Consider the following 14003-nt stretch of genomic DNA (forward strand, 5'->3'; position numbering starts at 1 on the left):
TTTCCTACTGATTGCTTTCTCTCTTGTGAAATGCTCCTGTTCTCGGGCTATCATCACTCCTTTTCTTCTGTGTCTGCCTATTTCTCTAGCTCTCGCATTGGTCTCCTCATGGCTTACCTATTCCTCTCTCACATCAGAGGCTCAGGGGAACTCTTGTTACCTCATCTCTTGGAAAGTCCTCATTTCACGGATTTCTCTGTCACCCCTGTGCTGACTCCTTTCGAGTTTCTCAATACAGTTTATTTATTGAATGCCTACCATATAGCAGTCATTGTGCTAAGCCCTAATCTTCTTTTCAGGGATAACAGTTTTTCTTCCGTGATTTTCTTACTATTTGCATCAGGAAATCCCACCATAATTCTAAGTACCGTATCAATTTTAAAAAGTTGTCTCCTTTCTCTTAGTCTCTTCTTTCTGTCAATTGCATCCTCACTGTTCTAGAGTAGAGATGACATCCTTACCTCAGTCTCTCCCTAACTTCCTTTCCCCCTCATGCTCATCCCAGCCATTCCCTAAGTTCTGCTGACCTTTCTCTTTGTTTCATTGCATTTGTCCCTTTCTTTATAATTCCTAACAGATAGTTTTGGTCCAGGCTCTTGATATCTAATGCCAAGCTTATTGAAAAACCTTTTCATTCATTTTTTTTTTTTTAAGCCTGTGTAAAATCCCAAGACTTAATCAGACACTATTTTGCACCTCATGCAATTTTGTTGACCAAAGACTTTTTGGTTGCCTTTAGTGGTAGTTCCCATGCAGAACACTAATTCTAACAGGTGCTCTGAGAAACAAAATTTCTATAGGAAGAAACCCCCAAACAACAGTTTTGGATATGCTGCCTTAAAGAATGTAAATGCCTACTAGCATATTACAGTTTCTAGTAATAACATTTAACTCAGATTTTCTCAAGATTTTCTGTCCAAGGAACTTTCTTCTATGTGACAAACTCATTTAATATCTAAAAACTAGAGTTGTATAGAATACAAGTTGGAAAATGCTGGCCTATTGGATAATATTTAAATGCCATGCATGCAACAAAAATAATGAAACATAGTTAATGTTTATCAAGTCACTGAAAATTACAAATACTTCAAGTACTTAATGTTCATGATAACTTTATAAAGTTATTATCCTCATATTCCTGAGGCTCAGGGAGGTTGAAATCCTCATAGGGGCAAGTGGCATAAGAGGGTTAGAAACTCTGGTCTCTGGGACTCCAGAGTCCCAGCTCTTCTACACTATGTGGCTTTTAATACAGTACAATGTTTCCCCACTCTGCCTCCACCCTCCTTTTCTAACCTAGCCTCTCTGTGGGCCTTCTTCTCTAGGTGGTTGGACTGGTTCACTATATATAATCCTCCTTTCTACCTTTAAATATCCCTATCACCTTTCTCTCCAAGCAAATTTTCTTTCCTCTTCATCCTGTCCAGATTTATTAAGTGTTCCTCAAGGATGCTAGCAGACCACAACATATTGACCTAAATTTGCCTTTTCTAGATCTCCATGAATATTTACCATTATGTCATTCATTTGCTAACTAAACACACACACATCCCAAAAACAAGACCCCCTTATTTTGTCTTTCCTCAGTGAAATTATAATCTTGCAAATGGGACTGTAGTTTATATTTGAATGTATGAATGAGTAAACAAATGAAATAGACACTGGGCAAAATTGGAAATATTAGAAGATTTAATCCTACAAACCTCAAATGGGGTGAAACCATTTTTTTCTTTTTAAAAAGCAATGCTAAAATTTTACTTTAAAGTTACAAAAGTTATACATACACGGTCATTGTAAAAGATCTAAAGATTAGGGGCGCCTGGGTGGCTCAGTTGGTTAGGCAACTGCCTTCGGCTCGGGTCGTGATCCTGGAGTCCCTGGATCGAGTCCCGCATCGGGCTCCCTGCTCGGCGGGGAGTCTGCTTCTCCCTCTCACCCTCCCCCCTCTCATGTGCTCTCTCTCATTCTCTCTCTCTCAAATAAATAAATAAAATTAAAAAAAAAAAAAAAAAAAAGATCTAAAGATTAGGGTAGTGGTTGAAGTAGGAAAATCTCCTTTTCTCATTCATCTGCCAGCCCCCCTTCCTTTAATCTTGTTCCCCTGAGTTAATTACTATTAAGGTTGGCAAATGTCTTTTTAATCCTTTATCTAGCCATCCATCTACATTTGTATCTAAACCTAGCACTCCTAAATCCTATGGCCGCATCTCTAGATGTTATTCATAGAAATAGTGATCTGATTCCAAATGACCTAAGAATGTTAGAACTGTTTGTTAGTAAAGGGAAAGGGGAGTGTTGTACACAGTTCTTCAAAGAAACAAACACACTTCCTAAAAAAATCTCTGTAGACCCTGTCTAGAGTTTCCCACCAAAACCCCTGGCAAAAATCCTAGCCCTCATCTCGCTCTCTGAGTTGCCTAATTTCTCCTCTTACTCCCTCCATCGGGTCATCCTCGCTGGCCCTCCGGCTCCCTGAGAAGCCTGTCTGCCTACTGGATCCAGAGGGACTGGGTTGCTTCCTGCTCTTATTGCTTTTTCTCTTCAGAATCAGATCATTACACTTTAAATTTGCCTGGATTTGCAAATTTACTGGAGTAAAGTCTTTCACTGCATTCTACTCTAGAGTTTAAATTCTGCTCTGTTGGTTTCATTTTCCTTGAACCTATTGATTTTTTTGTGTGTTCTTTTTCTTGTTCATATTCCCAAATTTCTTCATTTTATAGATCTTGAAAATACTTTGCTTTTAGTTTTAATAATAGTTCTGTTTTTTTGTCTGGTTTATTTATTTTCGTTGATTTTTTTTTCTTCCATCAGTAGTTTCTTCTATTTTTCACTCTAGCTTCATTATTTTCTCCTTCCTAATAGAAGTATTTTGGCCATAAAAGTTACTCTGAATATGCTATGGCCCCTTAAATTCAATATATTTAAAAGATATTATTGTCATTGACATTCATTCATAGTTTATGTCTAATTTTAGCTTTTATTTTCTTTTCAATGAAAGGAAGGGTATTACATGATCTGTAGGATTTTTCACTTTTTTGAAACTTGTCAAGTCTTTGTGGAAATAATATAAGCATTCAATTGATATTAAAAAAATTTCCTATTGAAATATTCAACTTAGATAAAAAATTAGAATTATATTGATATGTCATTTTTTTTTTAAAGAATACTTTTCTGGAAGAACACACTTGCCATGTAACTCAATTTCATTTAACAAAGATAATATGGATGTGAATAAATGTATAATTCCTTATTTAACTAAAAAGTTCTAAAAAACAGGCAAAAATAAACCTGAGTGTAGTGATCAAATCGGGAATTTTTAATACAGAGTCTATAAACTCCAGGGGTGGGCCTATAAATTTTGATTTTTTAAAAATGTTATTATATTCTTTTCCCTTTTTAAAATTACACATTTTTGCTCCTTTGTTTTTCTGCAAGGGAAGATAAGGTTTTCAAAAAATTCTTATTCTCTGGTACTTCCAAAATGGAAAACTTAATACAGATCTAGAAAAATTTTTTGTTGTGGTATATAGTCCATATATCTCTATTTTTTTTTTTTTTATATTCCCGTTGGTTAACATACAGCGTTGTATTAGTTTCCGGTGTACAGTATAGTGATTCAGTAATTCCATATATCATCTGGTGCTCATCATGACAAGTGCACTTCTTAATTCCCATCACTTATTTCACCCATCCCCCTACCCCCATATATCTCTATTCTTAACACGTGGGGAAAATATTATACTATCTTGAATAGGAATACAATTTATATCTCATTGTTATTCATCAAATAATTCTGGAACTAAATGGACAAAAGGGTAGCTATTCCAAGAATCCAGCTAGTCCATTCCTCTTCTAAACCAGATTATTCCCAAACTTAATTTAAAGGTGCCACACTCATTAACCTTTCTAAAACTTTAAAAGGCTCATTGTTAATCCGCTTCTTATATTTAACCTAATCCATTTATCATGCATTTAAAACTCACTTATTTTAAAACTCTGCCTTAGTCATTGAAGTGAATTGAATTGGTTTTGTGTTTGGTTTTGACTGCCTTTTCCCTTTTAAGTAGACATTTTCCTGGTTTTTCGCATGCTGGGTAATTTTGGATTGTATACAGTGTATTTTGAATATTGTGACATTCTGGGTCTGCAATCAAAAGTAATGTTGAAAAATAGGTATACTATGCAAACTTTAAAAGGAAGCTGGGGTAGTTTATTAATATCAGGTAAAATAGATGTCAGTTTATTAATCAGGTAAAATAGATGTCAGAACAAAGAACATTAGCAGCAATAAACAGGGATATTACTTAGTTATAAAAATCAGCTCAATAAGAAGATATAACAATATTAAATATGAGTTCACCTAACTTCTTTAGAGTGTCTAAATACATGAAGCAAAAATTCACAGAACCGAAAGGAAAAATAGACAAATCTACAATTATAGTTTGAGATTTCAACACTCTTCTCTCAGAAACCTGCAAGCGAACACTACTACCAGCCAACTGCAAACTGGATCAAATTGACATTTGTAGAACAGTTTATTTAACCATAAAAGAATATGCATTTTTTTAAAGCAAAGTATAACTTTTTTTCTCTTCATAGCTTTGAGGTATAACTGACAAAAATTGTATATACTTAAAGTGTACAACTTGGTGTTCTGATATACATTGTGAAATAATCACCACAATCAATCTAACATATTTATCACCTCACAGTTACTGTTTTTTGTGTGTAGGTGTTGGGGGTAGGGTGGGTGGTTAGAGCATTTAAGACCTACCTTCTTGGCAAATTTCAAATATGCAGTACAGTATTACTAACTGTAGTCACCACGTTGTACATTAGATCTACAGAACTTACTCATCTTGCACAACTGAAACTCTGTACTCTTTGACCAACATTTACCCATTTCCCCGAACCCCAGCCCCTGGCAATCACCATTCTCCTCTCTGCTGCTATTTTAGGGAACATGAATTCTTTTTAAGTGTACATGGACTAATACACTCAGTAATACAGCCATATCCCAAGGTGTAAAACAAATCCTAACAAAATTTTAAAAATCAAAGTATATCCTTTGACCCTGTGGACTTAGACTAGAAATCAGTAACAGATAACAGGAAAATGTCTAAATATTTGGTAATAATATATAATAACTACATAATCCATATTTAAAGCAGTCAAAGGGGGAAAAAAAAGAAAGAAGACACAAATTACCAATATCAAGAATGAAAACAGGTATTTCTACAGACTCAATAGACAATGAAAGGATAAGAAAAGAATACTACAGATAACACGCATAAATTTGATGAGGTAGAGGACATGGACCAATTCCTTGAAAATTACAAACTACCAAAACTTAAGATGAAATATATAATATATATAGTCCTATAAGATGAAAGAAATTGTATTCATAGTTTTTTAAAATTTTTATTTATTTGAGAGAGTGAGCACAAGCAGGGGGAGCAGCAGAGGGAGAGGGAGAAGCAGGCTCCCCGCTGAGCAGGGAGCCCGATGCAGGACTCGATCCCAGGACCCTGGGATCATGACCTGAGCCAAAGGCAGTCGCCTCACCAGTGGAGCCACCCAGGCACCCTGAAATTGTATTCATAGCTAAACACCTTCGAATAAAGAAATCTCCAGGCCCAAATGGTTTTGTTAGCAAATTCTACCAAACATTTAAAGAAATGACAATTCTATACAATATATTCAAGAAAACAGAAGAGGAGAAAACACTCCACAACTCATTTTATGAAGCCAACCTCATGCTGATAGCAAAATCAGGCAACGGTAGTAGATGAGATGGACAGTATCATTCATAAACAGACTTCCTCAATCCAGCCAAACAAAGTGTATATATATAATCTATATGTATACATAAATTATATATTTAAGTAGGGTTTATCCTAAGAATGCAAGGCCAGTTCAGTATTCAAAATGTAGTCCACCAAATTAATACACTTGATCTTAGCCAAAAGGCCGAGAAGCGATAGTCCACCAAATTAATAATATAAAGAAGTGCAATTACCATATTATACAAATTGATCAGAAAATGTATTTATGAAATACACTTATGGAAAGAAAATTCTAGCAAATTAGGAATAGAAGGGAACCTCCTCAATGTGAAAAAAGGCATTTACAAGAAATTTACCTCTGTCATCCTACTTAATGGTAAAAGACCAAATGCTTTCCCCCCTTAGATTAGGAACAAGGCAAGGATGTCCACTTTCATTTATCCTATTCAGCATTGTACTAAAAATTCTAGCAGTGCAATATGGTTAAAAAAAAAAAAAGACATGTAAGTTGGAAAGAAAACCATTCCTATTTGTAGATACCTTGATTACCTAAGTGGAAAATTCTGCAGAATCCATAAAAATCACTCCTAGTCCTAAGTATATTTATCTAAGATTCTGGTTATATGTCCAATACATATAAAAATCATTTTTATAACTTATAATTTCATTTTATTTATAATACTTTATTGGAAATAAGATAGCATTTATTATAGTCTCTCTCCCCCCAAGTGAAATACTTAGAAATAAATAAATGTAATAAGAAATGTGTACTGGGCCTATATGCTGAAAACTACAAAAGGATGGTGGGGAGAAAAAAAGGACCTAAGTGAATGAAGATGCATACATGTGCATGACTTGGAAAACTCAACCTAATAATTCTTCCCAGATTGATTTATAGGTTTAGTGCAATCAAAATCTTACAGGATTTTTTTTGTAGATATAAACAAGCAGACTCTAAAATTTTATGTGGAAAACAAAGGAATGAGACCAGTGAGAACAGTTTTGAAAAACAAAAATAAAATTGGACTAATCATGCTGTTCAATTTTTAAGACTTATTGTAATGCTACAGTAACCAAGACAGTGTGGTATTGGTGAAGGATCAGACCCACAGGACTAGAGTCCTGAAATGGACCCAGTCAGATGTGACCAATGCATCTTTGGCAAAAGAACGTGGGCAAATCAAGTGTCTTCACTATGTGGTGCTGAAACAGTCTTCCATGTGCAGTGAAATGAACCTTGACCTAAACCTCACAGCTTATGCAAAAATTAACTCAAAATGAATCAGATCTAAATGTAAAATGTAAAACTATAAAACTTTTTGAAGAAATCATAGAAAATCTTTATTAAATGGGGTTAGGTAAAGAATACTTAGCAATGATGCTAAGAGCACGATCTATAAAGAAGTAATAACTTGAACTTCATCAACATGAAAAACTTGTGTTCTGTAAGAGACTGCAAAGAGAATGAAAAGACAAGCTACAGACTGGGAGAAAATATTTTCCAATCAATTACATATCTGACAAAGGACTTCTATGCAAAGTGTATAAATAAAATCAGAAATCAAACAATTCAATTAAAAATGACAAATTATTTAAACAAGTGTTTCACCAAAGAGGAGATATGGCAGGCTAATAAGTACATAAAAAATGTTCAGTATTTCTAGTCACTAGAAAAATACAAATTAAAACCATATGAGATACCATTACATGTATATTATAATGGCTAGAAAAGCATTTAAGAAACTTTAGGGACTGATAAGAATGCAGAGCAATGAGAACTCTTAAACATTGCTGGAAAGAATGCAAAATGGTGCAGCCATTTTGCCTTTGCAAATCCATCCTAACAGCTAAAATCTGGCTTCAAAATAGAAACCTTCTTTTCATCACTAAATCCATGAAGATTTTTTGCTTTTCAAAACTTCTAAAGTTTCTGGATACATACTAATTTTATGATGAATGAAGTATAATGTCTCTAGAAACAGAACATGTAACATCTTTTTTTTTTTTAACTCCCATTGTTTGGTAAGCAGCACAGTGTTATGAATGATGTTTGTTGATGAGGATCACGGGCACAGATCTTGGGGGAAAAATAACTATTAGGAATCGTATACTGGGGGCTTTTCAAGAGAAAATGCAATGTGTATGGCCAGAAAATTGTTCAAACATTAAAGAGTTGTATATATATACATATGTATATACTTGAATGAATAAAGTCAGAGCTTCTACTCTTAAGCTTACCACAATCCCTACTCTCTTGTAGTAAGCCAGGTCAAGGTCAATCATTTGATTCCTGCCTGGCTTTTGTATAGGCATTTAATTTTACAAATACTGAAAAGTTCTACCACGCTGTAGATATATTCTGTGGGTTCTTAGAATAAGAAAAATGTTATAAAATATTTCATTCTTTTTTATTATGTTAATCACCATACATTACATCATTAGTTTTGATTCATTGTTTGCATATAACACCCAGTGCTCCATGTAGGACATGCCCTCTTTAATACCCATCACCAGTCTCCCCACCCCCCCTCTAGAACCCTCAGTTTGTTTCTCAGAGTCCATAGTCTCTCATGGTTCGTCTCCCCCTCCGATTTCCCCCCTTCATATTTCCCTTTCTGCTATCTTCTTCTTTTATTGATTTTTTTTTTAACATACAGTGTATTATTTGTTTCAGAGGTACAGGTCTGTGATTGAACAACATGAGAGATACATCTTTTTTTTTCCTGAAAACTTTAGTATTTCTAATCTAACGGAGTTTTGAACTACATGAAAGATTACATTTCCCTTCTCAGTTTGACTGACAGAAGGTTTTGAGTAAAATTTGTGGTCCATCTATAGTAAGTGGCCTCTATATTTTGTTTTAGTCACAGTCCAAATTGTTAGTCCTGTCCTGGTCTTTTTCTTTCCACCTTTTTTTCTGATTGCTGAATAGTATATGTGTTTTTAATTTTGTGCATTTTATATAGCATTTTTGTGAATTTTCTATATATTTATACAGATACTTATATTTATAAGACTGGAAGAACAGTTGCTTAGAATATGCAAATGCTTAGAGTAACTTTATGTATTTCAGGAGATGGGATTACAGGTGATTTATGTTTCCATTCCTTGAATTCATTTTATATTTTTGATCTTTTATAGTAGGAAAAGGAACAAATATTAAATTTTTAGAATGATGGCAAGTACTGATGAATGAATAATTACACTTATTTGATCTGTGGTTTTTTACAGCTCCTGTGTTAAAATGTGCTTGAATTATGTAGAATTACTTAACAACATATTTGCTTTCATGCCAAGATTATTGTGAGGTGTGGGCTGGCTACTGTGATCATACTTCCTTCCCCGTTTATGAAATTCCATTGGCAAGAGCTTGGCATAGCTGTCATCAATCATTCTATTTTCCTAACTCTTTTTGAGAATCAGAACACTAGCAAGACTCATTCCCAGCCCCCTTCTTGGGCTGGCCCAAGGGAAATTTCATAATAGGGAACTCTCCATTCCCATCTATGGTTCATTCTTAGCTCCCTGGGAGTACTGTTCTTTTCTTTTGTCTCTTGCTACTACACTTAAGGCTGGGTTTTTGTTGTTGTTGTTGTTGTTGTTGTTGTTGTTTTGTTTTTTAAGTTTTTTGAGTATAGTTGACCTATAACGTTACATTAGTTTCAGGTGTACAGCATAATGATTCCACAAGTTTATATGTTAGACTTTGCTCACCACCAGTGTAGCTACCATCTGTCACCATACAACACTATTAAAATATCACTCACTATATTCCTTATGCTGTGCCTTTTATTCCCATGACTTATTCATTTTATAACTGGAAGCCTGTAGCTCAAGTTTATGTTTCTTTCAAATTTCTACTTCCCAATTACCTTTCTCCTTTCCCCACCTCTCCTCAACCAAAATAGAATTCTTTCAACTCATCTTTCTGCTGTTGAATTTTACGAAAGTGATTTTTCTTACTTCACGGACTTCAAAAGACCATTCAATAAATATTAAGGAAATGGGTTTAGGGGAGGACAAGGAGATTCTTCCTTGTGCAATATACCAAAATAAATTCCAGAGAGATTCCAGGTAAAATATAAAAGCCTTATTAGAGGTAGAACATATAGGTAAGCAATTGATTTCTGGGTGAGGATGTGGTTTCTAAGCATAAAACAATGGATGAAACTATCAAAGAAAAAATAATAGTTTTGATAATATGAAAATTGGAGCTATTGTATATATTACAAAAAACAAAACAACAAAACAACCCAAATACATAAGTGCCACTATGGATTGAACACTGAAAATAGAGCCCAATGGTGGGGGCCGTGAGCAAACATTAAGATTAAATTTCTGATTCCACAGATTTTGGCAAGTATCCTCATATTTTGAGTCCCTTTAGCAGTCAGGCCAAATTATTGAAGAACCACTTTGAAAAGATGAGTTGCTTACATTTTTTGTTGTATAAGCCTTCCTCATGGCCATACATTTTAATTAGGTGTCAGAAAAATCTATATGGTTCCTTTTGAAGTAATTTTCCCCCTCCATTATCTTCATAATAATACTGGTGGTAGTGTCTTTCTCGTGAGGCCGTTACATTTTAAGAAGCTAAGTGATAACCTAAGCAAAGGAAAGATTTTATTATAATAATTGTAGATTATATTGGCACATGGTAGAATAGAGGATTTTTCATATGCCCTCAATGTTTTCAGAATGGTCATCCTATTTAAAGCTTGCAACATATCTGTGGAAAGGGTGGTAGTATTCCATTTGGATAAGAAAACTGGGGCTCAGAGAGCTTTCATGACATGCCCATTATGAGTGATGATTTTGAAAATGCAAATCAAACACAGAAACTCTGGCTCTAAATCCTATACTCATTCCTGGATATATAATGACTCTGGATATTGATTGGTGTGGGTGGGGGACATCAGTAAATAATATGTTGTCATACCCGCTTTCATCTTGGGGCCATGGCACCTGCCGGACGTCTGCTGTCCTTTGAGATTTCATTTTTTAAATTTTGCTACAGTGTTAACATGTTACCATCTGTAGAACTATTAGTTTTGAAAGAAGTTATTTCCTGTGTTTCTGCAAAGACAATGTGAAATACTGTATAATAGTGAATAACAGCAAATCCTTACATGGCATTTGCCCTGTGCTATTTAACCCTTGCAACCCTCTGCGACTATTACTATTCCCATTTTATAGATGAGAAAACTGAGGCACAGAGAACTTGCCCACGGCCATCCAGAAGCCGTTACTTTATATTCCTACATAGATCTTCAGTTCCCTATGTTTTTATGTGAGGTATCATGAATACGATTAAAAAAAAATAAAGTCACTATTTCCAGCATGGCTCTTTCACTCGGATGGTAAGCTAAATGCTGGTTTACATACAGGTGACTACAGCTGCCTGCGTGGCTCTAGAGCCTCTTAGTTTAATCAAGAAAATATTTTCAAAATATTTCCACAGTTTGTGGATATGGTGAGAAATAACTTTGCACTTTGAGAAGGCGGAGATGAAACAAAACTAGGTTCTGCCTTTTATTTGCTCCAGGAAAAACCACGTCGCGCGGATTCTCGGATTGTTGGGTGAAACAGTTTTTCTCCTAAAACTTCCATTGTTTCCTTGTTATATATAAAACGTAGGCATCTCAAAATGCAATCTGTGAAATACACTTCTGGTCACATTTACAACATCATTAAACTTAGATTATTTAGTGACACATTTTAGATGTCCGTGACAACACGAGTGCTTTTCGTCAACCAGCGATCCGGAGTAATTGATCGGGAGCCGTGGTTGGAGGAGGGTCCTGGCATTCTGCGCGGGTTTGTAAAACAGGCCTGGGTGAGCGGCCCCTCAGCAGGCCTCCTCCCCTTACCTGTAATTTTTCACATGTGTATACTTCATCACTGGTGACATTCGGGCCTTCAGATCAGTCATCTCTTAGGACTTAAAATTGATATATCAGCCTCAGCATAAAATGCTATCATTTCCGTAGGCCAACTGTTTACCGGAGTATAACTCCTCCTGTGTCTCATTTCATCACACTGTTCCACATAGTGATGTTTCAATGTGAAATGAAGTTTTTTCATGCTGTGCTTCTGAGTAGAAAAAAGACAGAAATACAAGTATGATAAATGGTGAAGAATCCATGATAACCCTTGCAAAACAATACAATGTGGAGGCATTATACTTGCTTTAATAATTTAATGCATAAATGTGGCTTTTAAACTTTTATAACAAATACTATTTATGCGGCAGTGAGGGGAAGATCAATTAGATTTGCCGTGAATCACTTTATCTTCCAATTTATTTAGAAATTAGCAAAATACCACTGCTGTCGAATTGTCATGGTGAAATATTTGTGGAGACTGCAGTATTAGTAAAAAAGTAAAATAAATAAAATTGCCATCGTGCTTTTCAATTGCACATATATTTATTTACAGTTTTGTTCGAGGGGGAATTTGTTTAAAATTTTATTAAATCCAGTCCTCTTCCTCTATGTGGAGCTCAGGACCTAATCTTGGCTTTGAGCAACAATGGAATTTAGGAAAACGTCTTGTTTAATTCCCTATTGTTGTCTGGAAGACACTGTAGTGTTTGCATTCTTTAGTTGTAGAGCACATTATCTTCGTGGCTCTGAGTGTGGTCTGAGTGTGACATCAGCATCCCACGGATTACGAGGGTTGATTCAACTGATTTGGCTGACTGGTCTGGGGTCCATATACTTCATTCACAGCCCTAAAAGCTGGGCATTGGCAGAGGATGATGACATCCCCAGGGAGACCAGAACCACTTAATTTTTGTCAAAATGGAAATTATTATTTTTTTGCTTTTAGAATGCCTTGATTTGACCTGTGACTAAAGGTCTAATAGACTACTTTAAAATGAAAGGTAAAATTGTTTAACCAAAAGTGGCTTGAAATTATGTTTTCTTTTTTTTTTTAAGATTTTATTTATTTATTTGACAGAGAGATAGAGAGCACAAGCAGGCAGAGAGGCAGGCAGAGAGAGAGAGAGAGAGAGAGAGAGAGAGGGAGAAGCAGGCTCTCTGCCGAGCAGGGAGCCTGATGCGGAACTCGATCCCAGGACTCTGGGATCATGACCTGAGCCGAAGGCAGCCGCTTAACCAACTGAGCCACGCAGGCACCCCAAAATTATGTTTTCAATTTGATGTAGCACAGCACGTACTCAGTGTTTGCTCTGAGAAAACATTATAGCATGTTCTTCTAATTCTTGATTTTCTGTTTTCAAAAATTTTAATATATGCTTTTTAGACTGTTTTGGTAGAAGCCATAATTTGCTGTAGGATAATATCCAAGAATAAGCTGTAGCTAATAGATGTGAAATAAATTATTAACAAACAGCGAGTGAATTGAGTGATCGCAAAGAACTGTAGGGAAAAAAAAAGAAATATTTTTACAGTAAGATATTTTTATGAAAATAATTTAACCACAAACTTATTATTTCTGTCCTTTAGAAGAAATATGAAAGTTAGCAATAGTTAATTGGTTTGTTTCTCCTGTGTGTGTGTATGCATGTGTGTGTGTGCATGCACTCACGTGCGCATACATGCACAATAAAGAGCACTAAAATTATTTTCATAACTGATCTTCATACCTTGGGGAGTAAAATTACATAGAGTCCAGTTCTCTTAGTAGATGAGGTATTCTGATAATATTAAAAAACATGGCACATTCAAAGGGTACTATCCACCAGAAAACTAGAGGTGGGTAGGACTAATATGATTTGCATTTGATTGAAAATTCTATAGCCTGAATAAAGCAAAATTGACACTATAAAGTTTTTAAATTTGATTTTCAATAGAAAGCTACTCAAATCCAAGGTTAGTTTTGAAAATAGAGTGCTTTTAATAATGTATGTCAAGAATTATACCCATCCCCTGCTCACATCTGTTATTTTAAGAAAATTTCAACAGTAGCTGTATTTTTTTTTAAGCTCAATTCAAATTGACCTGTATCATGGGGGGAAAAAGTTTTTAAAATAGACTTTTTAGATGAGTTTTCAGTTCATAATAAAATTGAGCAGAAAATAGAGTTCCTGACGCACCCACAGCCTCCCCCACTGTCAAAATCCCACACTAGGTGGTACATTTGTAGTTACAGTCAATCTAGTCACTGTCTTTTTCGTTCTGAAATGCATAAGTGGGTTTATTATTTAACTATCCTTGAGAGAAGCTGTTGAGTTATCAAAGGGATTTT

General features: G+C 35.1%; 1 pseudogene; it reads right to left on the reverse strand.

Annotated features, from left to right (window-relative positions):
- Window positions 1-5841: 5841 nt before the first annotated feature.
- Window positions 5842-5985, reverse strand: LOC116635337 (annotated as a pseudogene).
- Window positions 5986-14003: the final 8018 nt, after the last annotated feature.

Source organism: Phoca vitulina, unplaced genomic scaffold, assembly GCF_004348235.1.
Source record: "Phoca vitulina isolate PV1807 unplaced genomic scaffold, GSC_HSeal_1.0 scaffold10, whole genome shotgun sequence".
NCBI classification, from domain to species: domain Eukaryota; kingdom Metazoa; phylum Chordata; class Mammalia; order Carnivora; family Phocidae; genus Phoca; species Phoca vitulina.